The following is a 25,839-nucleotide window of genomic DNA, read 5'->3' as shown; positions in this document are numbered from 1 at the left end:
AGGAAGGCGGGCCCGAACGCACTTATGGATAAGGCAGATATTGAATCGGCGTTTCGTTTGTTACCGGTTCACCCTGATTGTCATCATTTGTTGGGTTGTTCTTTTGAGGGTCAGTATTTTGTCGACTTGTGTCTCCCTATGGGTTGCTCCATCTCTTGTTCTTATTTTGAGAAGTTCAGTTCGTTCATTGAATGGGTGGTCAGGATGGAGTCAGGGAGTCGGTTTTTGGTTCACTATCTGGATGACTTTCTTTGTGTGGGTCCTTGGGGCTCTGGGGAGTGTGGTTACTTGTTACGGATGCTGGAGTGGGTGACCGGGTCGTTTGGTGTTCCGCTGGCTGCGGACAAGACTGAGGGTCCCACTACCTGTTTACGTTTTTTGGGCCTGGAGATCGATTCGGTTGCTGGTGAATGCAGGCTGCCGCAAGATAAGCTGTGGGCGCTTCGGGATGTGGTTCGCGAGTTTCGCGGCGTTCGGAAAGTAACCCTGAGGCAGTTACAATCCTTGATTGGTCGTTTGAATTTTGCGTGTCGGGCAATACCTATGGGCAGGATTTTCATTCGGAGTCTGTCAAGGGCTACTTCGGGCGTCAAGTTGGCGCATCATTTTGTACGGCTTTCGGCGGCTATGAGAGCTGATTTGGAGGTTTGGGAGGTGTTTTTGCAACATTTCAATGGTAAAGTGTTTTTTCGCAGGGAGTTGGTGTCCACCGAGGAGTTGGAGCTTTATACTGACGCTTCTGGGAGAATTGGTTTCGGGGCGTACTTCCGGGGCTATTGGTGCGCGGAGCGTTGGCCGGATTCTTGGAGGGACAGTCCGCTCATGTGCAATTTACCGTTTTTGGAGTTCTTTCCTTTGGTGGTTGCCTTGTCTTTATGGGGCGATTCGTTTCGTGATAAGAAGGTGGTGTTTTTCTCGCATAATATGGCAGTGGTTCACGCGGTAAATCGGCTGTCGGCTTCATCTATGGCGGTTGTTCGGTTGTTAAGAAGATTTGTTCTGCTCTGTATGTCTTTTAATGTGGTGTTTCGGGCTGAGCATGTCCTGGGTTTCTTAAATGTTATAGCGGATTCCCTGTCTTGGGAAGGAATATGTCAGCCTTGGCATTTTTGTTCAAACTTAAGGGTTGGAAGGATCATACTAAGGAATTTTTGGTTCGCCAGGCTTTGAAGGGATTTCGGAGGCGGGTTAGTGTTGGTGACTCTAGGCGCCCGGTTTCTGTACAGGTGTTGCAGAAGGTGCTTGATGTTTTGCCGTTGGTGTTTTTCGGTTTATGAATCCAGGTTGTTCGGTTTGGCATTCATTCTGGCGTTTTTCGGAGCTTTCCGGATTGGGGAGCTGGTGAGCAGGAGTCGGGCAGGAGGTGGTGGTCTTCAACGGTCTGATGTGATGGTCAGCGAGGACATGGTGTCTATTTGTTTACGGCGGTCCAAGATGGATGTGCTTGGGAAAGGCTGCAATGTCATATTGTATCCATGGCTTGGGTCCGGGGTTGTTTTTGAATACTTGACTCATCGCCCTGAGGTGGTGGGACCTTTTCTCCTGCATGAGGACGGGTCGGCTTTGTCTCGGTATCGATTTTTACGGATCTTTCGTACTTGTTTGGATCGCGCGGGGCTGGATCCGCGTCAGTTTGGTACCCACTCTTTTCGTATTGGGGCTGCTACAGAAGCAGCCCGTCTGGGTTTTAGTGATGATCTGGTCAAGAAGTTGGGGTGTTGGGAGTCTGTACGATTTAGGTCGTATGTTAGGCCTGAAGGTCTGGTATGAGCTCAGCTTTGCTGGGGGGTTTCTGTTTAATGTTGATTTTGTTTTTTCAGGTTTGGTGGCATGGATCCTGGGTCATTCCTTACGTATATTGGGCTGGTCAGAGAGCCGCAGTTCGTGCGACGGGTCAACAACTGGGCTTTCCGGAGGATCGTCTGTTGCTACGTTGGATTGGCCTTCGTGGTGCGGGATGGAATGTCGTGTGTGCGGAACTTTGGCGCCTCTTACAGGAGGAGGGGGTTCCGGACATTGTTTTGTTTCATGCGGGAGGTAACGATTTAGGAAGATGGTGTCCGCTTAACTGATGTGGGCATGGATTTTTTGAATTTGGGTTTTCAGGATGCGTTAACCCAAGCTTTGTTTTTTCGGTGTGGCGGGGCTCAGACGGCTTGAGGGTTCAAGGTCTGGCCTGTGGCGGGGATAGTTGGGGATTATTGCCTAGTAAGGTGGTTTGTTATGTTTTGGTTTAATAATTTGACTTGGTTCAAGTTATTTGGGTAGGTTTCAAGCTGACCTGTGGCTCAGAACCTGGGGTGGTGTAGGGGTGTCTCGGTATGCCCCTGCATTGGGGGTTTGGTTAAATTGGTGGTGTAGGGGTGTCTCGGTATGCCCCTACATAGTTATAATTTGGTTAAACGGTCTGGTAGGGGTGTCTTGGTATACCCCTATTGTGGTTAATGGGTTAATGTGGAGGCACCTGGTATGTATTGGTGCCATTGTTATATGGTTAATTTATTTGTTATGGGAGGTCATTGTCAGTGTTAATAAGAGGAAAACTGTTAATTATGTTTAACCGGGGGTGGCTTGGTTGACAATGACCTTTAAATATTGTATATATGTTAAAGCTGTGGACAATATATTTTGCACCCAAATAAAGTGTCTGTGTCATTATTTGGGTACGGGGTACGGTCTTCCTGGGCACAATCTCAACTATGCACTTGTCAAGTGTTTAATATATTACTGCACTTGTTTGCACTTGCACATAAACAATCTTATTAAAACTATCGGTAGTTTGATACAAGACTTTTTCCTTACTTTTTTGTGGGACGGCAGAGCCAGAGTAATCGTCTGCAGGGGGAGCCTGAACATTCTAAACTTCCATAATTTCCAAAAGTAATGTGCTATGGAATTATACTTTTGTTATTGGGCTAAAATAATACTTGATCATTCAACATGGGAAGCCTGAAGCCACAATTGAGTGCGACTAATCCTTTAAATAAATATTATAACACAATAAATAACTTTTCCACTAAATGATTTCAGGGCCTTTAACGTTTTGTCCCCTGAAGTCACTACAACTTCAGGAGGGCATTTTATCTCTGGATAAATATAAATTAAATAATTCCTACTGTAAATTAAGTGCCAGGAAACACATGACCACACACACACACACCAACACAGGCTCTGTCACACCGACACCCAGACACACACCAGGACAGGCTCTGCCACACAGACAACCACACCACCACACACCCCCACCCAGACAGGCTCTGCCACACCCACACACACCCGAGGACAGGCTCTGCTACACTGATAATCAAAAACACACAAACAGCAGGACACAATCTACAGATGTCTACATCAGGATGGATTTTTCACACTGCATTGTCGTTTTTGCCCCTTGTGTATTGATGCCCCTGCTGCCCATATATATTATTAACCCCAGTTGCCGATAGCAGGTATAGATCAACACATTAACACACAAACCAAGCTTTGCATGTATAGATCAACTGAAATTCACTTGTGATCTAAGCACTGCAGGTATATATCAAATAAACAGAATCAGACACACAAATCCTGTATTTGCAGGTATACAATAGTATATGAAATGTAGCATTGCAGGTATAGATCAAAAATACATGGAAACAGCATTGCAGGTATTAATCAACTGAATAAGACATACAAACACTATTTGCAGGTATACATAATGTATGGAAATATATAGATATGGATCTACAGAATAACGCAAAAACCCAGCCCTGGTGTCCACACTGCCCACACAGCAATCACACTCCTATCATACCCAGGCAACCGGTAGATGCTGGTACCTAGGCATGATGGGACTGTGATTGCTGTTAGCAATCACACTATCATGCCAAGTCAGCCAGTACATGCAGGTACAGGGTGGCTGTAAGTGATGTGTAGACCCCATACTGCTGGCAGCATCAATACACAAGGGGGGCAGCAAGCTAGGTTTCAGCATGTACTGGCTAACTTGGCATGATAGGAGTGTGATTGCTAACAGCAAAGTCCCATCATACCTAGGTTCCAGCACTTACACACCATGCTATCACACACACTCATTCATTCATATATTCATTCATTCACAGATTAATTCCCTCAATCACGCATACTCATTCAAACACCCACCCCCACCCCGTTACATGCACTGCAGCTCCTCGATGCGTGGCCTCCCTCTGTGTTCTCTGGTACTGCACAGAGGAAGCAGGACTGGAGCAGAGTCATGTGATGTCACGTGAACTCTGCTAGGTTCCGCTTCCTCTATGTAGTACTTAGAAGACCCTCCCACAGGTAAGTAGCAGGGCTCGAGGTGCGGCCCGCGTAAGATCAGTTGCCCTGGCTGCCGATCTTACGCGGGCCGCAACTCGAGGTCTCGCGGGCTGCATTTTGGCAATGGGGGGCTTACATTGCCCCCCCTGTAGCGATGCCACTGGCTGAACCAAACTTTGATTGGGATCAGATGTCATTCAATTAACACCTGCAGGTTTGCCTTAAAGAAAAGTCACACAACAGGTTGGAATATAAAAATTCCCTCATTGAGTTGCCATGATTTAAATTCAATAGTTTGATGTTATTTTCCTTGTCTCCACTACCATAATGGTGACAATGTAACTATATAGTTGGGGTTAACTGCACCATTCCAGATTTTAAGGGTTGTTTTATATTATGTCCACAAGGCGGCTCATTTTATAGCCTGATGAAGCCCGTGCACATTTTAAGTGCCAACTATGGCATTTTCCCATTATTTTTCATTTATTTTTTATTTTAAAAAATCTTCATTTTGTTTTATATATAAAAAAAACAGACACTCACAACATATTAATATAAAGACAAAGGATGGTCAGCACCTTTGTTTGGTAAAAAGGTGAGCGAAAAACTCTTAACATATGAATTGTCCTTATTTTCAAGTGCTAAACCCTCTAGCGGAAAGATCTGGATCTTAGTCTCATAGTCACACCTAGTTGAGGTCTGATTATAAGACGAGGGGTGTTTTTCAGAGCATTTGCTCTGGAAAAAACTTTGTCTTATAATCGGGCAAATACGGTCTATTTTACAATACGATGTGTTTTTACGGTGGAAATGTAAAGATATAGCGCCCCAAATATCTGTCCAGTAGTTAGCAACTTGCATTTTTCAACGTTCTACATGGGGTTAAAAAATTTCCCCCATCGTACCAAAATATTAACAGTTCAGTCGTGTCACATATACCCCCCCTTTATAATATCTTACAATACGGAAAAGCTTACTGTGGCAATTTAAAAATATAGAGCACTAAATTTTAACCCATTGGTTAAAAACAGACTTTTTTCTATATCAGAAAAGGGGTAAAAAAAATTCCTCCATTGGACCAATACATTTACACTACATGTACCTCATACACCCCCCCCCTCTATAATATCTTACACATAGGGGCAACTCCATATGTACAATACTAATGGAACCGACAGTGAATTCCATGCATGTTTGCATCAATATAGAACAAATAAAAATCATAGATGTCAACATGCAAGAAAAAAAAATATTCTTAGCCCTGGTGGAAGAAATATCCGGAGCAAGAACCTTGATTTGAATGTAGTTGCGCTTCTTCTCCAGCAGGGGGCGACCTAACACTGCCTGCTTTTGGACATAGAACTGCTTCATTATTATTATTTATTATTATTGTTGTTATTATTTCTGCAGCGCCTCATACAGTCCATACATTCAAAGGCTGTGACAAATTTAGAATTGACAGACCAAGAGAAACAGATACATTCGAAAAAGAGCGACCGTCGTTTCCCTGCATATAAAACACTTCAAAACTGATATTCCTAAAATGGCCCATTGTATAATCTCCAATCACCTTTCCCTTACTTCTGTATTCATGTTCCCTGGATGCATTTTTGACAAATTGTATTGTATATACACAGGGCCGGCCCTATAATGGGGCAGACTGGGGCAATTGCCCCAGGTGGCACTTTAGAAGGGGCGGCACTTTGCCGCCCCAAGCGTTTTTTTTTTTTTGTTTTTTTTGAAGCGGAGGAGAGAGAGAGGGGCACCGAGTGGTTTTCGCTTACCCGCTCGGCGCCCCTCTCTCTCTCTCCTCTGCGGCGAGTCTCCCTGTTCGGTCCCGGTGCCGGCTTGTAATGCAGAGCGCCGGAAGTGACGTCAATTTCCGGCGCTCAGCATTACAAGCCGGCACCGTGGCAGAGCAGGGAGACTCGCCGCAGGACTGTTTAAAGGTAAGTACCGGGGGGGTCGTAGATTATGGCGTCGGCGAAGTTTAAAATGCCGTTTTAAACTTCGCCCCAGGCGGCGTTAAGTCTTCGGCCGGCCCTGTATATACAGAATGATACACTCTGCAATCTGCGCATTTGTATAGCAGAGCAATCATCCACCCTCTCAGTCTGGAGGTATCAGTAGCGGCTTGGAGATTGTCATAAATGGGACAATTTGCATAAAAAGCCTAAACACAAAGATTCCGCTGTAGCCACGGGTGAAGTATGTGCTTCCCTCATATTAAACCGTTATTATATGATATTATATATCCAATTATATTAAACACAAAGATTCCGCTGTATGCCCCCCGTTTAACACTCCCTCCCCCTCCCTCCTCCAAACTTACCGGTGCTTCTGAGTCCCCGGTGCTTAGTCCGGGCAGCGTGTAGAGCTGTACGCGATTCGCGTAGACAACTTCCGCTTGAGCGGAAGACGAGGGGTATTTTTCATAGCATTTGCTCTGGAAAAAACCTCGTCTTATAATCAAGCAAATACGGTACTGTTATTATTATTAATTAATATTATTACTACTATTAATAATATTATTACTATTAGTATTGATATTTTTTCTGATTATTTTTAGTAGTATTGCTATTATTGTTATTAATATAACAATAACTTTGTATAACACATACTATAGTCCAATCTTATAGCATAAAGTGCAGATATTGCCCCGTTATACATCGTTCACATAATAATGATTATTATTGCCCCTCTCCATGCGGTAGGTGCCCTGTTACAGCTCCTGTAGCTGTCCTCCGACGAATATCACAGTTTATTCACGTATTGTTACTGCGAGGTCTGATCCCCGCGGGCTGTCAGGATCTCCTGGTAGGAATGGAGGTGGATCTTGCAGGTAGAGGGCGGCCCTGATTGATCCACCTGGGTCAGGACTGCTGGGCTGTTCAGTGATTTCCACTGAACAAAGAGCTGCTTTGATGTTGCCGCTTAATCCACTCTTTCTATTAGGAAATGGAAACCCAAAAGACCCCACAAGTTTGCGTGGGGGGCTGCTGTCAACTTTCTGCCCCCCGAAAAGTCTGTTTGGAGTGAAGTGGGGAATTATCTGCTCAATCAAGCAGCAGGCCAAGGCCCTGGAATATAATATTGGTTGCAGATCGGCGGAGCTCTGGGGAATGGATTATTACACCAAAATCTACCGCATGGAGGGATTGTTTGGACTATTACAGTAAGGACACGGAGGGCCGGTGAGTGGCTTGTTTACAAGACAAGCATGTGGTTTTATTTACCAATAAATAGTTTTTTTTTAAAAATCCAAACTGGGCCGAAAGGGTTAAAGCCTGTGTTTTATGCTGTTGTGATGTAGCATCTGAGATGTTTGCCGCTCGCTTATATGTCTTTAACAATACGATTGTGTTTGCTTTGCAATGGGCCGCACGCCGCTGTGGAACACAGAGGGTTAATATTGTAGCGCTGTTTACTCTTTGTGCAGCGTTTATGTCCATGTTCTGGGGTTTGATTCGCTCGCTGGGCCGCGGCGTGCCGGTTACCCTCTCATGTGTGTAAAGCTCTTGGTGCTGATACGTTGTATATATTGTGTATATAAGTAATAATAATAGTAATAATGCCGTCTGCCATTTTTGTTTGCTATGTGTTATTTAAAGCCTCCCGCACGCCCCTAGATGCCCCTCGTTTCTCTGCCGTGTACTGGACGTTCCGTGTTTAATTGCCCGGATAATTCTGACTTTGTGCAACAAATGTGATATCAATGGCTGTGGGTAGTTGGCTCGGCCACACGTTACTTTCACTGGATTTGGCTCTTTATATCGTAACCTTATATCTGCAGATCTGCGTCTTTATATTATAACTTGATATCTGCAGATCTGCGTCTTTAAATTATAACTTTATATCTGCGTCTTTATATTCCAACATTATTTCTGCGGATCTGCGTCTTTATCTTGTAAAGACCTGCTGCCCGCGGACCTGCTGCCTGTGCGCGTACTCAGTGCCGTGGAACGTCCATATACCCGGTGGTCCGCGGAGCCTACAGCTGCTGCAGATCTGCTTTGGAAGCTAAGAGGTTGATGGCGCAGTGGGCTACAAGTTTGGGTTCTTAAAGGTTCCTATTGTTCGACTGCATACATGTTGGGTTCTAAAGCATTTATCCTGCTGGCTGTTGAGTTTGTAATGATGTACCAGACAAACCCTACAGCTGCTGCAGATCTTCTTTGGAAGCTAAGAGGTTGATGGCGGCTGTGGAGTACAAGTCGGGTTTCTCAGGATCTGCAGCAGTTATGAGCTTTACAAAGAGGATGGTTGATGACGGACAGTTCTGCTTGAGTTTGCATGAGCTCTGAGGTCTTTATGGATTGTATTGCCGTAGATATCATCGGATCTATTTGCACGCAGAGGAAAGATGAGGGTTATCTAAAGCCTGATTTGTGGTCTAAAAGCCGGCAGCCAAACTCAATGTGTAGCCCATCTGGAGAGGTAATAAAGTGTAATGCACCTCAATAAATAGTACTTGAGAATAACTCCCCGGGGTATCATACACCAAAGACTGCATCGTGCAAATGACATCGTAAGCGGCTTACGGCTCTACGAGTAATTACGTTTGCCACACATTATTTAGCCAAACGCTCGCAGATCTTGTTAAGCTCCTATAGAAACATATGGGCTTTGTCACTCTTCCTCGGAATCGGTCACACTGACAGTTTTAAGAGCCGGCCTCCAGATCTTTCCTTTCATAACTTTAATGTAAAAAATGTTGTGTCCATTAGGTTTCTGCGTAGAAATATCTACTAATGTTTCCAAAGGTCACTTGAAGAATAAAAATGTTACTGGGGGGGAAAAAATGGTCTTAAAGAAAAAAAAACTGACGTGTAACATTTTAAAAACGTTCTAGAACGAAAGAAAACGCCTCAAGTTCCCTTTTTCACGTTACAGGCAGAAAAATATCTGTTTTTTTTTTGGATGGGTATTTTTTTACGTCTCCCCCCCCAAAATTTTTGATGACTTTCTGGTTTGAGGACGTGCGATATCACTGATACGCGTAAATATAGAGAAAGGGGGACATTCTCCGATTTAACCTTGTTTACCCAAGTGGCAAAAAGACCGGCGCTGGCAACCCGAGAGTTAACACATCGTATATTGTTCCCAATGGAAAGCTCACTGATTTAATTACAGGATGAATCTCAAATCCGCCGTTCTTTGCCTTGTTCTACGGTAATTCTGAACGTTCTTCGTGCCCCGTCTCATGCATCGCTTAGTATATCAAAGGCTTGTTTTGGTTACTGAAATGCCCCCTCCTCTCCCTTCCCATCACATCCTAGCAGACCCCTTGATGTCTCTGCCACACACAGAGAGCGGGCTGAAGGTCTCCTCCTCCACCCATAGAGGGTGCCCTAAACGCGTCCAACTTGACCAAATCTCTGGCTTTCTGCATCAAACTGCCTTCAGCTCCAGGAGGATCGCAGATGTTGCTGGGTTTTGATACGTTGTATCTTCTCGTTCCCATTGAATCCCCTTTTCCTAGCCTGCTGGGGGTGATGAGGACCAGGCTCAGGGGCTGCCTGCTCTGCATCCTCCTTTCCAGGTGGGCTCTGGTGTCTCTGGCCACCTGGACTGATGAAGGACCTAAACTCAGAAGACCTGTCTTCTGTGTGTCGGTGCAGGAGAACTGGCCCATAGGGACTAAAGTGAATGGGTTAAACATCCCCCTGAACAGGATCAGCCCCCAGCCTTGGTGCTCCGGGGTAACAGGTCCCCAGCTGCATCTGGAGCTGCTCGGGGACAGGGGGTCTCTGTTTGAAGTCTATTTCCACCACAGGTATGCCCAGCTGTCTCTGAAGACCACCCAGGTGCTGGACAGGGAGGAGAGCTCCCGGTATGAGTTCAGGCTGGGGCTGTGCTGCCAGCGGTGCTCCTCTCCGGGGCATACCGTCAGCGAGCTGGCCGTGCTCACCGTGCACGTGTTGGATGAGAATGATAATGCCCCCCGGTTTTCCCCCGCAAAGCGCTCCACGATCAGCCTGGATGAGACGGCGGGGCGGAGGTCCGTGGTGTTCAGGGTCTTTGCCCACGATCCGGATCAAGGGACCAACGCCGAGCTGGTGTACATCGCCGAGCCCACCAGCGACTACTTCTTCATCGTCCCGAAGACCGGCCAGGTGGTCCTGGTGGGGTCCCTTCTCAACGTCAAGAAGCCCCTCAACCTGACTGTGTATGCCCGGGACCATGGCCAGCCCCCGCTGCGCAGCGCCCCTCTACAGCTGCGGATCTGCCCCAGGGCCAAGACGTTTTCGATGCCCAGTAAAGAGGAGGCATCTCCGGGCATCTTCAGGCGGAAGAGGGCATCCCCCGTGCCCCAGGCGTTCTATGCCATCTCCATAGCAGAAGACGCCGCCCCGGGCTCTGCTGTGAGCGCCCTGGAACCTGGAGAACTCAATGGCTCCTCATTCCAGCCAGTCTCCCCTGGGGACTGTCCCATTGGGGTGAACTGGGAGACCGGCGCCGTGACCCCCTTCAGGACCCTGGACAGAGAGTGCTGGACGGCACCGGTAAGGGGTCCATTCGTAACTCTGGTTTCCCCCTTTCTCTCTGTCTCCCCCTTTCTCTCTGTCCCCCCCTTTTCTCTCTGTCTCCCCCTTTCTCTCTGTCTCCCCCTTTCTCTCTGTCTCCCCCTTTCTCTCTGTCTCCCCCTTTCTCTCTGTCTCCCCCTTTCTCTCTGTCTCCCCCTTTCTCTCTGTCTCCCCCTTTCTCTCTGTCTCCCCCTTTCTCTCTGTCTCTCTCTTTCTCCCTTCTCTCTGTCTCTCTCTTTCTCCCTTCTCTCTGTCTCTCTCTTTCTCCCTTCTCTCTGTCTGGGTTCTGGCTCATGCGCTATACGTCCGGGCTCATGCGCTATACGTCCGGGCTCATGCGCTATACGTCCGGGCTCATGCGCTATACGTCCGGGCTCATGCGCTATACGTCCGGGTTCATCCAGACCAGCATAAGACCTCGCTGAGAGAATGAAGATACTAACATTTTCTTTTATATGGTCACTAGCAGCGTGTCTCGCGCAGGTCATTGTTCAGCTGACCGTCCTTTCTCAGGTTGGTGGAAGCAGATATCCTAACGAAGGCGAATCAAGAGAGGTCCGGAAACCCTCTAGGAAGAGATTCCCTGTGCATTGACTTTTAGTCTCATGTTAGACCCTCACCCGGTTTACCAGATACTTCATACCATCCTGAACTATAACGTGTCGCGGGATCGCCCCAGACGCAGAGACAGCACATTGTGTGGCCCTTGTCAGAGCCCCTAACCCCACGCATCAGATTGTGAGGCCCTTGTCAGAGCCCCTAACCCCATGCATCAGATTGTGTGGCCCTTGTCAGAGCCCCTAACCCCATTCATCAGATTGTGTGGCCCTTGTCAGAGTCCCTAACCCCCCACATCGCCCGCGGTGTGATTTTCCGCTGGAGACGTTTGCGCAGGCTCATTTAAAAGGGAAAGGACGGCTGGATCCGTAGCTCGTGGTGGCCCGGGGGAAATGTGATTTTCTAGATGTATGTAGCCGGAGCCATAGGCGGAAGGCGCCTGTCTGAGCGCAGCACACCTCGGGTCCCCCCACACCGCTTGTCTGCTCTCGTGAACAACAATAATAATAATTGCTTTGGGGGGGCATTTAAATCATTTGGCACTTCTGGGGACTGGATACTGTTACCAAGGATTAACCCATGTGCATACACACAACCTATCCCGTTAGTAGGGACTGCTTTTCAGTGCAGAGTGCACATTAATCTTTAAAAAAAGATTTTAACTGCTTGGGTGGTGTGACGGAAGCCTCCATCACTGGGACCACTGGAGAAGCCTGACTGCCAGCCTCCTCCCTATTGACTATGGGCCCTGGGTTTGTAAAGGCTTCTGTGGCTACCCCCAGCAGTATCCTCTCATCACTGGTTGAGAGGATTATCTCCAGCAGACAGCCAGGATCTGCCACCAGGGAGTGACCACCATTCTTTGATGTTTAATGTTGTATAAAGCAGTCTCCCCCCACCTATTGTATTGTTAATCCCGTTACTGCCCCTGTTGTCTCTGAGAGGCAGATTAAGGGGGCGGTTTGTGTCCCAATATCTTGTTTTATGTTAATGTGTGTTTAGCTGGATATATCCAGCTCTGTGTGTCTAAAATAAATCAGTCTTCGTTTGGTTTTACCCTACACTGAGTCTCGGCTAGTGACTGGGGAACCAGGGAAAGTGTGTTGTCCCAGGCTAAGGGACCATAAGACAGCGGAGGTAGTCGGTCGGACTAGCCAGCTCCGTGACATTGGTGGCAGCGGTGGGATTGCTTCTTAGTCCGAGGGACACTTACTTTCTACCGGGATTAACCGACAGGACGGAAGACTTCGGTCGCCTTGACGAGGACATGGATGTGGTATCAGAATTCCAGGGGCTGCTGCGGGTCATCCTCTCCTGCTACACCACTGCCCTGCCTACAGAATAATACCAGAACCTGAGGCAAGTGGTTCGACGGTCAGTATGGCAGAGGGCTGTTATATGCCGGGGTCAGTGTCTTCCAAGCTCCGAACAAAAGATTAGAGACCAGCGGGAACTACGGATGTCATTCCTGGGACAGCAACCCCAGGAGCAATGGGTATCCCAATTGGACAAGCTGGTCCAACAGGAGGTAGAGCTGGAAGATCACTATAGGGCTCTGCAGTGGTATACAGAGCAAGCATATTGGGGAACTGCGAAAGAATGTTCTCCAGAGGGCTATGACTTCGGTGGCCTGGGATTATTATGGGATAGTCTTCAGGAGGATCCGGACTTCGGCAGCACAGCGGAGTGGCGGATTGAGGACATCCGGGATTTCAGGGAGTGGGACCTCCCAGATGCACTAGAACTTAAAGGTGATTTAGACTTTTTAATTACACAGGAGTGGGAACTGGAGAAGGCGTATAAAAAACTGTTCGAACGCGTTCAACAGAATGCCCCGGTGTCCAGGGATTGTGTGGATTTTGTGGATGTGATTGAGTGGTCAGCGGAGGATGTTGACCAAGGCGGGGTGGATGGGACTGCGGTCTCCACCCCTGAGTCACAGGGATGCTGGGCAGCTAATCCAGATCCAATACTGGAGCTGTGCGACTGTGCTCCACAACCAGATCCAGAGATTGTGGATCTAACCGATTTTACATCTGAGGATGTTAACCCAAGAGGGGTGGATAACACTGCGGTCTCCACACCGGGGGCCTCAGAATGCTGGGCAGTCTGCCCAGATCTCTTAGTCCCAGCTGAAGAGCTGGCAACAGGGCAGAGCGCTGCTGGCTTCTGCCCCACACCTGCAATGACTACAGGGATCCAGGGAGATGTGGCAGCCGGCCCTTCTCCCCAGCGGCAGCTCACATGTCCGGGAGCGGAGGAACTTGTTTTTCCTCCCCAGCGGCAGTGGGAGGAACCGAGAGATGTGACAGCCGGTCCATCTTCCCAGCGGCAGCTCACATGTCCAGGAGCAGAGGAACCGGCCCTCCCTCCCCAGCGGCAGGCCGACCCACAAGATTCCCTAATCCCAGCTGAAGTGCTGGCAACCAGGCAGAGCATCGCTGCCCTCTGCCCAGCACCTACCAAAGCTGCAGGAGTTCAGGGAGATGCAGCGGCCGACCCGCCCCCCCAGCAGCAGAACCTAATTCCAGGACCGGATCAACCGGAACTCCCTCCTCAATGGCAACAGGAGCACCAGGGAGTGGATGCAGGCGGCATCACTCCCCAGCGGTACCCGGGAGATGGCGCAGCCGGCCCATCTCCCCAGCAGCAGCAGGAGCACCAATTTTGGGAGGGCATTAATGGGCCAAATAAACTGACTGACTACGGCGTCAACCCGTTTGGGGTCTCATCCTATGTCAGTCCAATTCGAAGGGGGGAGAATTGTGATGGAAGCCTCCATCACTGGGACCACTGGAGAAGCCTGACTGCCAGCCTCCTCCCTATTGACTATGGGCCCTGGGTTTGTAAAGGCTTCTGTGGCTACCCCCAGCAGTATCCTCTCATCACTGGCTGAGAGGATTATCTCCAGCAGACAGCCAGGATCTGCCACCAGGGAGTGACCACCATTCTTTGATGTTTAATGTTGTATAAATCAGTCTCCCCCCACCTATTGTATTGTTAATCCCGTTACTGCCCCTGTTGTCTCTGAGAGGCAGATTAAGGGGGTGGTTTGTGTCCCAATATCTTGTTTTATGTTAATGTGTGTTTTGCTGGATATATCCAGCTCTGTGTGTCTAAAATAAATCAGTCTTCGTTTGGTTTTACCCTACACTGAGTCTCGGCTAGTGACTGGGGAACCAGGGAAAGTGTGTTGTCCCAGGCTAAGGGAGCATAAGACAGCGGAGGTAGTCGGTCGGACTAGCCAGCTCCGTGACAGGTGGGTTAAATCACTTGAATGGTACAAGCTTATAATTAGCTGCTCTACAACACCTGATGTTTGAATAAAGAAGCCTTCAGGGCCAGGACAATGACTGGAGACGCTAGGTCGGTATTCGGAAATCCGCCAGGAGCGGCTCTGTACCTCGTTCACCTGGAGCTGACCATGGTGGACGTTAATGACCAGAGCCCAGACAATGGAGTCCTCGCCTTTCCTGGCTGCGGTGTTACCTTCTGCCGGCCCGGGAACACGCGTGTATAAGCTACATGCTATGGATAAAGACGAAGGCATGAGCGGAGAAGTGGAGTATTTCTTATTGGAAGGTAATAATTCCAGAAACAGCATACGAAATGCACAATGTATATGATCCCGACGCGTTCCTCTCTCAGATGTGTGCCATTTCTGGTGGGTATCCCAGAACCTTTTCTGCAAGCCCCTTGTAGGGGTTTTAACTTGGCATTGGGGCGAGAGTGTTCTTGCTTGAAGGTTTGCTCTTGATGTACAGTTTTATGACATCTGTTGGCTTTCCAGGTGGAGAAGACAGATTTGTCGTTGACCACAGCACAGGTTGGATACGGACAACTAACCAGAGTCTACAGGAAGGTCAGGAGTATCTGCTCAACGTGCAGGCCGCTGATAAGCTTGGGAGGAGAGGTTCCCCGGCTGTCGTGTCTGTGATCGCCGGTGTCAGACCCTCACAATTTAAACAAGCTTCATACACCGTACACGTTCCGGGAAGCACGTAAGTCGCCATTCAACGGTCTCTTTGGTTTTGGAGCCGCTGCCCGCGATGGATTGACCTGTCCTCCGTGTTCTAGGTTGGTGACCGTATCCGCGATATCGCATCAAAGTAATCCCCTGAGCTACAGCATTGTCGCAGATCCCCAAAGCTTGTTCTCCGTGGACCGGATCACTGGCGAGGCGGCGCTCATCAGGTGTAGATTTTGAGAGTGACCCGCACCAGTTTCTACTGGGAGTTACCGCTACCAAAAAGCCGACGGACCTGAAGAGCACCGTGCAGGTAGCCCAACAGACGGCGGACGGGGTCTAGGAGTATTTCTCTGTATATGCCGCAATGTACGCTGTTGTGTTGCCCCGTATCTCATACATTCGTAGCCAGGTAGTCATTATGTTTCAATGAAGTACGAGATCAGGAAACAGAGCTCCTATAATGTTCTTCCATAATGTTCCTATATATTTTAATTAAAGTGCTGCACAGAGAGGCTCGCTAATGCCTGCACAGATGGTGGGAGACTCTTTCTAGCCCAAAAGGAGATAAAATAGTGGAATTTATGCATCAGAAAGATGTCCGCTCGTTTGCCGGGACGTGCAGCGCTTACGCACGCGTTTGGGGAGAACGCACCCCGGCAGGAGACGTTTAGTGGCTTGAGATGTCTCCGCGCGCATGGTATACATTTGGATGCGTTGCTATGTTATGCAGATTGAATATTTTTCTCATTGAATATCTTGCAGGTGGCGGTTGGAATCACAGATGTTAATGACTGCAAGTCAGAATTTCAGCAGCGAATCCTTAGCAAGGATAACGTACCTGAAACAGTGCCTGCGGCAGCCGCTCTCTTACAAGGTTAATGTGATAGTCCTTGCTGGCGTGGGGGGTCTTATAGCTCTCTACCTGTACGCCCCACGAGATAGAATGCACTTTTCAGGTGATAACTCTCACTTCTTGGTATATTAGGAGATAGCGGCTGAGAAGAGGATCTATTTGTTAATTACTGAAGAGGTAGAATTTCATTATTCGTTAAGAAACCGAGACTGACTCTTCTCCGTTCTGGGACTGGAAAACTTTCATTTTTTAAGACTTTGTCATATTTCTATAGTATAATATATAGTATAATATATGGTATAATATATAGTATAGTATATGGTATAATATATAGTATAATATAATTATATAGTATTATATATGGTATAATATATAGTATAGTATATGGTATAATATATAGTATATGGTATAATATATAGTATATGGTATCATATATGGTATAATATATAGTATAGTATATGGTATAATATATAGTATTATATATGGTATAATATACAGTATAATATAGCTTCCTGCATCAGTCTGAAAGATGTCACCCATGCGGTGAGATACTCGGTGCTCTATTTCTATAATGCTCCTACTTCCAGAAGTGGAATTAGCAGAGTATGTATATGTGTGTGTGTGTTTATGTATGTATGTGTGTTTGTGTTTGTGTGTATGTGTATGTGTGTATATATATTTATGTGTATGTGTGTATGTATGTGTATATATATTTATGTATGTGTGTGTATGTATATGTATGTGTGTGTATTTATTTATGTGTGTGTGTGTGTGTGTGTGTGTATGTGTGTATATATATTTATGTATGAATGTGTGTGTGTATATATATGGATGTATGTGTGTGTGTATGTGTGTATATGTATGGATGTATGTGTGTATATGTATATGGATGTATGTGTGCGTGTGTGTATGTGTGTGTGTATAAGTGTATAAATGTATTGGGTAAAATGTCATTTTCCCTTTAAGGCTTCAAAATAATTTTCACCCAGTGATATCTGGGAATAAAGAAAGTGAACGTCGAGCGATCAGCAGCAGACTCAATTACAGCCGTAATCCCCCAAACCGTACGGCTGTCCTACTATAGGGCTGTATTGCCAGCTGTATTGATGTGTAATGATATGGTGTATCAGAGCGCCGCGCATGCTTATTGTTCTTGTGTTTGCTTCTAACCAGTGACAGCCACCGACTGCGACTCCGGTTTGAATGGCGAGGTTTCCTATTATTCTTTGAGCCCCGATTTTGGCATCTCCGAGGAGGGCGTTATCAGCCCCTTCCAGGAGTTGGATTACGAGAGGCCCAACCATCTTTACGAGTTTGTGGTTCTGGCGATAGACCACGGAGAAGACCCAAACACCGGGACAGCCACCGTCCGCATCCGTGTCTCCATGTCTCCAACATGAACGATGAAGCTCCGGAGTTCTCTCAAACCACGTAGGTGCAGCTCACGAGACTCTTCTTAGTTAGGGTAGGGCCGACATGTAGGTGGCAAACCTTTCCCCTTCACAGCGTGGAAGTAATGGATCCAAAACAGATTCAAACTTGAGAGGTTTGGGCAATCTTTCCCAAAGATTAATTGTTAAACTTTGGGCAATTTTCTAAGCTTCGCTTCCAAAGGGGAGGGCAATACAATGCTAGGTGATCATTTTAGAAGAGGGATAGTGTTGTCAGGTAATTAACAGCCACTCTATACTGCCCCCCGCAGGCCGGGGTGATGGTGCACCCACTCCGCGAGGCGTATGAAATGCCGTTTCTGTTGTCCTGTATGTTGCACTCGCTCTACCCGGGGTGCCGTGTATAGCCCTGATTGTCAGAATGATTGCAGGGCCATTAGTCAGTTTAATGAGCGTGAGATGGTCGTTTAAAGAGAGGCGTCTCGAGGGGCCAAAGTTTGTTTTGTTTTGTCCATTAACGCATCTCGGTGTATTGCCGGAATCCTTTCTTCTCTCCCTTCTTCTCCCCCATCACAAACTTGCACCTTCTGTAACTGATACATTGTTGCCCTACTTTTATTCTTTAAAGCCTCCTTTGTCTTGCGAGACCTTCCCGCGAAGTCACTTAGCTTTAAAACTGTCAAAGCTAAAATCAATTTGCTCGTTAGACCGGAGGCAAAGACAGGGGCCAGTCTCCTTCAATTTGCAGCCGTGTGATCCGGACAGAGCAGACGTCTCGGCGTAATGGCCGTTGGTTACTCTTTTTTCTCATTCAGGGTTTTCTCATTTCATATTTCTTCCGCTTGCACAAATTCATGCAATTGAGTTTTTTCTTTTTTAACCTATTATTAACAATGACATGTTTGTAACTGCCGCGATTCTTTGGAGCGCGATACATTTTAAAGCCGGGCGTAGAACGTCTATTACGTCTCTGCCGGGGAGAAGGTCACGGTTCGGTCTTTTTTCTAGACTTGGGCACCAGGGGGCTCCTCGTGTTCGTCTTCGTGCTCGTTTTCGGGGGGAAAAAAACCTTCGTATTCCGCGAATATTCGCCCGTTCCTGTCTTCTCTTCGGGCGAATATTCGCGGACGTTCTTCGTGCTCGTTTAATGTTCGTTTCCTTCCCGGTTGCCTAGCAGGGGTTAATACGGGGTTAACAACACATCGGAGCAGCAGCAGCTGCCGTGAAGGAACGTGTGTGCAACTCTATTGGTCGTTTCGGCAGGGGGCTGGTCTGGCATCAACAAGTGAATTGCAGAACGCACTTCATCCGTTGATGGCAGGCCAGCCCCCTGCCGAAACGACCAATAGAGTTGCACACACGTACTGAGGTGTACTGTACACAAAATGACCTAGAGACAAATGCTCCAAGGAACTTGGCCTCCGTTTATCATACACAATCACACATCCATAGATGTTTAATAAAAGAATAGGGATTATTTTACATTTTTAAATTGATTTTGGACCACTTGTAATACATGCCTAACATTTGCTACCTATTCACAATGGCATACTTTGCAACAACCCAACTTTTACTGGACAGGACTGGAAAAAAGCAGGACTGTCCACCAAAATCTTGGGTGTGTTGGCAGGTATGCGGATGGAAAAATGTTGGACAAGAACTAAAATATAGCTTTGGGTTAATGTACGGTTATGTTTAAGATTAGTAGCAGTGCACTGGTTTGGTTAAAGATGTATTATGTCTAAATAATAATTTAATTTTAATGGGTTTTAAAGAAAAAATTAGGGGTTTATTTAAATGTATTTTAAAGTTAGATTTATTATTTAGTACTTTATTATATTTATTTAATGTTTATACTAGTGCTACCTACCGAGCTATAACTACCAACGTGTATTTGCATACCTAGATAGCTAAATTAGATGGGACAAGACTGGAAAAAAGCAGGACTGTCCCTTAAAAAGTTGGGTCTGTTGGCAGGTATGTGGATGGAAAAATGTTATAGTATGAAGTGTGAGTTATAGCGTTAATGCTAGTGAGTGTAGAAGTGAAGGCCAGGACAAATAACAAGAGGAAAGGTCCTTGTGATTTGTGCATTGTACGTGTATGTGTTATGTGTGTTATGTGTTATGTCACTGTGTTATTTGTGTTATTGTGTGTTATGTTTGGTTGGTTGGTTGTGTATCAGAAGGAAAATAATGAAATGGAAAAGGCGAATGAGTGGGCAATTGACGACCCACTTACCTGTTTCACCCCAGAGCAAAGCATCCAAACACTGTCAGTCCTTGGCGTTTGGGAGCGGACTTCCAGAGCTCAGACACTAGGCCCTAGCGTAAATTGGCTACATTGGCGGAGGTAGCAGGCATTGCCACACCGCAGCAAGTGCAACCTGGGGGATTAACTACCCTCTCCATTAGGGACATTTGAGGCATGATTTCAGCCAGGAAGCGAACTGGCAAAAGATACTGGCACTACCACATGCAGCAGCGTTGGAAACGGAAAAAGATGAATGAGTGGGCAATTGACGACCCGCTCACCTGTTTCACCCCAGGGCAAAGCATCCGAAGACTGTCAGTCCTTGGCGTTTGGGAGCGGACTTCCAGAACTCAGACACTAGGCCCTAGCGTAAATTGGCTACACCGGCGGAGGTAGCAGGCATTGCCACACCCGCAGCAAGTGCAACCAGGGGGAGAAACTACCTTAAACATTACAGAGAAAAAAAATTAACTTGACCCTTGCACTGCCCATACCCAGGAGGTTCCCCATTTCCCAAACCCGAAATAAGAGACAGACACCAGCAGGATTGGATTTAGAAAAGGCCGAGACATTTATTTAACAAATGTCTCGACATAACTTTATTTAACATCTTATAAATTATTGTAAAAACACTTTAATAATAACTTCTGTATAAATACTATACAGTCTTCTGTACACCTATGTACAAACAGCTGAGGGTTCCCAACCTAAACACAAAACAATGGCTTCACACTACCCCTTCCGCCGGATACCACAATCGCCCAAGCGACCGCGGGTCGGATAGGGGAGCTCCACCTTAACGCTTTGGTTAATCCTGTACAGGGAGGGCATTAACTCTAACCTCTAACCAAAACCATCAACTTGCCACTCCCATTATCATTCAAACTTCTCCAGGGAACTCCTCCGCCACAGCAAAGAAAACAGATCCTGCAAAAAGAAAGGGGGAAAGAAAAAACACACAAAGCCAACACAGAAACACAAAGCCAAAAGACAAAAAAGGTGGAGGGCGGGCGGGAAACTGCTCCTGTGGTGTTCAGTAATTGCCCCTTGCACGTGTGCTTAGAGAGGCTTTATAGCCCTGTCCCCTTCCCCCTACAGTCACGTTCCTTGTGACTTCCCCCTCGTTCCCTGTGCATTCTTACCTCGTGCTAACCCTTGCTGAGTTAACCCTTTCCTGCCCTAATACCATGTGCACCGTCCTGTAGTGCTGGCAGGGTCATGTTCCCCTTACGCCTATGACTCCAGGGTTTCTTTCCAAGCAAAGAGCTGGGTAACCCAACTTGGGCAGATTGAATGTAAGAAAGGCAATCTGCTCCATCAGATGAGGTGGCATGCGTGAGCGCTGTGGACTCAGTATGTTTCCAGTCATAGAAAACATGCGCTCACTTTGAACAGTGGTTGGCGGACATGATAGTAGCTGCTGTGCAACCCATGAGAGTGCAGGCCACACACTCTTCTTTTCATCCCAGTAGCTAAGAGGATCAACATTAGGCGCAGAAGGAACTTCACAGAGGTAAAGTTTGACCATTTCAGCAGCACTACTCTCCTTTCTGCTGCTAGCTCTGTCAGATGGTCCAACTATACTCCCAAGTGCCTCTTCCCAAAACGCAGCTGCTCCACTCAGCTGTGTTGTGCTGCTTGTGGCACTGCTGCTGATGCTGCTGCTAGGAGTAGCAGACCACATCATCTCTTCCTCCTCCTGCACCTTTCCCTCCTCGGACAGCATTCCCATTTTAAGCTGCCAGTCACGCACCTTTTTGACCAATTGCTCCCGGTAGCTACTGAGAACATTAAATTTCAAAGCTAGCTTTCCCTTAATTCTTGGATCGCAAAGACACGCTAGCTGTACTTTTAGCAGATCCTTCAGCTTCCTGACTATGGCTGCTATGTCAGGATGTAGAGTGCCACCTTGAACAGCCTCACGGTTTCCAAGGAACACATCCATCTTGCTGCCTAGATGGGAGACCACTGGGTTTACCTGGGCCAGACTGGCAGTGTTTGAGCTTAAATTTTCTGTGGCATCCCTGAATGGTTTAAGGACTGCCACTAGCTGGGCGATCACTGTCCAATCCTCCCTATTCAATGGAGAGGTAATCCCAATATTGTGCTCTGAGGCAAGATTATGGATTGCCCTCTGCTGCTCCAAAATCCTCTCCAGCATGTCTAACGTGGAGTTCCACCGTGTACTGACATACTGACGTAGGCAGTGTATGGGAAGACCTGACCTCTCTTGCTCTTCCCTCAAAAGTTGGCTAGCCTTAACGCTATGGTGAAAGTGCCCAGCGATCTTTCTGCAGCGGGACAGAACTACTGCTGCCACATTAGTTCCTTCTGACATTGGTGCCTTCACTACAAGATGGATGATGTGGGCTGCATAGCGCACACCAACAATATGACCATCTCGCAGCGCTTTCACCATATTGGCACCTCCGTCAGTTACCACAAAACCAACTTCAACATTGGTGCCCGCCTCTGCTCCCACCCAAAGGCTAAACATTTTCCTCATTGCATGCAGAATATTTTGGGAAATGTGCTTTTCATCCATCACTTCTGCATGGAGAAGGAAAGATCGGTAGCCTGCTGCAGCAGCTTCCTTAGACACACCGGGCTGCCACCAGTGTGCTGTCAAAGAAAGAAAGGCATGCTGGCCGCTAGGTGCACTCCACAAATCTGTAGTGAAATGAACAGACTGACCAGCAGCCTTGGAAAGCTCGTCTTTCACTGCTGCAACACAGGACCGATACAATGAGGGGACAATGTTCCTGCTGAAAGTGGAACGTGACGGAACTGTATATTGTGGAGCCACAGCCGCCATCAATTGTTTGAAAGGCTCCCCTTCGATCATAGAGAAGGATGCCCCTCCAACAGCAATGAACTGACCAATCAGTCGCGTTACTTTATTGGCCTGCTGTTTGGGCATTGACCTTTTGGATTGGAATGCCAGGGTGGGCTGGACATGCAGTGCTCCAACCTGCCTTGGTCTCTGGCTGCCAGCACTAGCTGCTGCTGCTGCTGCTATTGGCTCAGAAGAAGAAGCTGTTGGGGTTTTTCCACGGCCACCAGCTATGCTGCCTGCATTAAGTTTTACTTCTGCATCTTTCCCCAATAGCACAGCGTTGTGTTGAGTGCTGAGGTGATGCTTCATGCTAGCACTGGTAAAATGGCCAGACACTTTCCCTCTGCTTATTAGCTTCCCACAATGTTTGCACTTTCCATAGCGCCCTTCTTCAACATTTTCAAAGTGCTCCCAAATTGGGGCGCGCATAGCCTTGGAGTGTGCCTTGGGTGCTGCTCCTACTGCTCGGGGTGGATGAACAGAGGCAGAACTAGTGGTGGTGGGACTGGTGGTAACAGTACTGGCCATAGTGGGACTGCTAATTGCTTTCGCTCTAGATTTGCTTGGTTTTGCTGCTGCTGGTGGCGGTGATGGTGATGATCGTAGCGGAGAAGGTGGAGGCTCAGGGGAAAATTGTGCACTAGTCATTTGGACACTGCTCCCTGAGGAATCTGATTCCTGACCACTCATCTCCTCTACTTCCAATGGCTCATAGTCTAGCTCTTCATTAGCCAGATCGAATGGAATTCCTGCTAGGCTGGAGCTAAGACTGATATCGTCGTGAGACTCGTGACTAGTAGTAGTGCGAGCAGGAAGAATAGACTCTGCACTTGGCCTCTCAGTCTCAGGCTCCTCTGCTACCTCGCTAGGTGGAGTTCCACTATGTGTAGCCCTCTCTCTAACTGCCTTTACAAAAATGTTGTAAGGACTTTGTGGCTTGCTAGAGGTACTAGGAGGACATGGCGTGGCGGTACCAGTGGGAACAGTAGGCGCAGCACTAGTGGTGGTAGAGGTGGGGGTGGGGGTGGTGGTTTTCCCTACAAAGGAATGAGATCGCTTTGGTTTGGGACCCCTCTGAGTCTTGCTGCTAATTTGGCTCTGCTTGGTACCTTGCATGCTGCTTGTGGATGGGGAAGATGCTGCTTGGGGCAAAAGGCACTTCTTTTTAGTCACTGGGCTGGTACTACTTGTGCTACCCTTTAACTTTGAACGTGCTTCTGGTGCTTTATGCTTTCCGTAAAAAACCATAGAGCTCGTGGACCTAGCCGCACTACTACTGCCTGCTTTTGGTTCCTTTCCTTTACTTGATGATCCTTCAAGCAATGCTTCCCCAAATGATAAGCGAGAGCTTGGCCTACTTGGCCGACTAGACTGACGCAAAGGCTGCATCTTAGAACTGGTGGTGGTGCTGGTGGTGGTAGATGGAGCTTGTCCCTCCTTAGTCCCAAAAGGAGGATCCATTTCAAATTTTGTGTTGTGTGTGTAGTGTGTTGTGTGTGTAGTGTAGTGTAGTGTAGTGTTTAAAAAACTATAAAAAAAAAAAATAAATTAAAAAAAAAAAATAAAAAAAAAAAAAAAGGAAAAATGAATTAAAGACAAAAAAATTAGAGGAAGTTCTCTTCAGTGCTACTGCTTAAAAAGTAAAACTATGCACTACTGCACTGTGCTGTTGTGTGCAATCTGCCAAAGTGCTAAAGTTATTTAAATTATTAACTCAAGATTAACTATTTAATAACTAGCAGTATTTTATTTTTAATTTGAATTTACACGGGCCTAAGAGCTTAGCCTTACTATAAGTCTACCTCTAGGCAGACGCTCTCAAACCCACTAAGCTAAAGTGAGGTTAAATCAGATTCAGTTTATGATTTATTAATTAATATTAAGTTATATTAATAGATTAGAAATAATTTACTTATATATTATGTATTATAGATAGAAGAATATAGATTATGAATTAGAATTTAGAATTAGAATTGATATTGTTATATATTATTTATAATATATTATAAATTAAGATTAAAGAAGATTAGAATTATTTTAGTACTACAGCTAGTAGCTTGAAGCTTTGCTTAGTACAGCTCGTCACACAGTCAATTTTTCTTGAAAAGAATTAGAAATAAAATAAAATGTCACAGCAAAACAGTTAGCTTCACTGCTTGCTGAACAAAAACACACAGCACTTATGCGGCTGCACTCACTAGCCCAACAAGTTCACTTCACTGATGGACTGAGGTGAGCAAAGCACTAAGGGTACTTTTAATAAAATTGAAATAAAATGTAAAATAAATGAGAAAATCTTTGCAAAACAGTTAACGTCACTGCTTGCTGATCAAAAAAAAACACAGCACTTATGCGGCTGCACTCACTAGCCCAACAAGTTCACTTCACTGATGGACTGAGGTGAGCAAATCAAATGAAATAAAATGAAAGATTAATTAAGAAAAATCTACTTGGTCTCTTACTGTTGCTAAAACAAAGCACAAACTATAGAGCTGCAGCACCAGTACTAATAAGATTAGCTGAACTATACGCTAGTAGTAATTAATTAATATTATTACTTTTATTTATAGTTAACTAATTTAATTAACTATTAAGATAAGAATTATTGATATTACTGATTTTAGATTAGACACTAGTAGATGTCTTGAATGTCTACAGTACACTCTACACTAGTATACTATTACTAACTATAACTGACAAATATATAATTTTATAATGAATTCAATTATTAATTATATTAATTAATATTACTGATTTTAAATTAGACACTAGTAGATGAATGTCTACAGTACACTCTACACTAGTATACTATAGTATATATATATATGACTGACAAATATATATATAATATTATAATGAGCTATTAAATTATAGATTCTATTAAATTATTATTTATAAATTCTATTTAATTTATTTCAGCAGGACAGGCAGTAGGCACTAGTGCCAGCCCAGGGCAAGGGCACCCCAGTGCCACTGAGGCACTGGGTGCACTGTCAACTCAACAGCACTTACACTACACTTAATGACAAATTAAATAAAAAAAAAATTAAACTAATCAAATTATTATTATTAATTATATTAAGTAGCACTGAAGTGAGGATGAAGTACACTGTGAGAAATGGCAGGCTGAGGCTTACCAGTCTCACACAGAACAGAACAATCTCTCTGTAACG

General features: G+C 46.2%; 1 pseudogene; it reads left to right on the top strand.

The window, feature by feature from the left end:
• Nucleotides 1-25,839, top strand: part of LOC149298463 (neural-cadherin-like) — a 150,796-nt pseudogene that overhangs the window by 5,647 nt on the left and 119,310 nt on the right.

The sequence above is a fragment of the Sceloporus occidentalis genome, unplaced genomic scaffold (genome assembly GCF_023333645.1).
Source record: "Sceloporus occidentalis isolate IW3139 unplaced genomic scaffold, rSceOcc1.0.p SCAF_32, whole genome shotgun sequence".
Classification (NCBI taxonomy): domain Eukaryota; kingdom Metazoa; phylum Chordata; class Lepidosauria; order Squamata; family Phrynosomatidae; genus Sceloporus; species Sceloporus occidentalis.
Note: the sequence above shows the minus strand (reverse complement) of the source record. Positions and strands in the feature narration are given on the sequence as shown.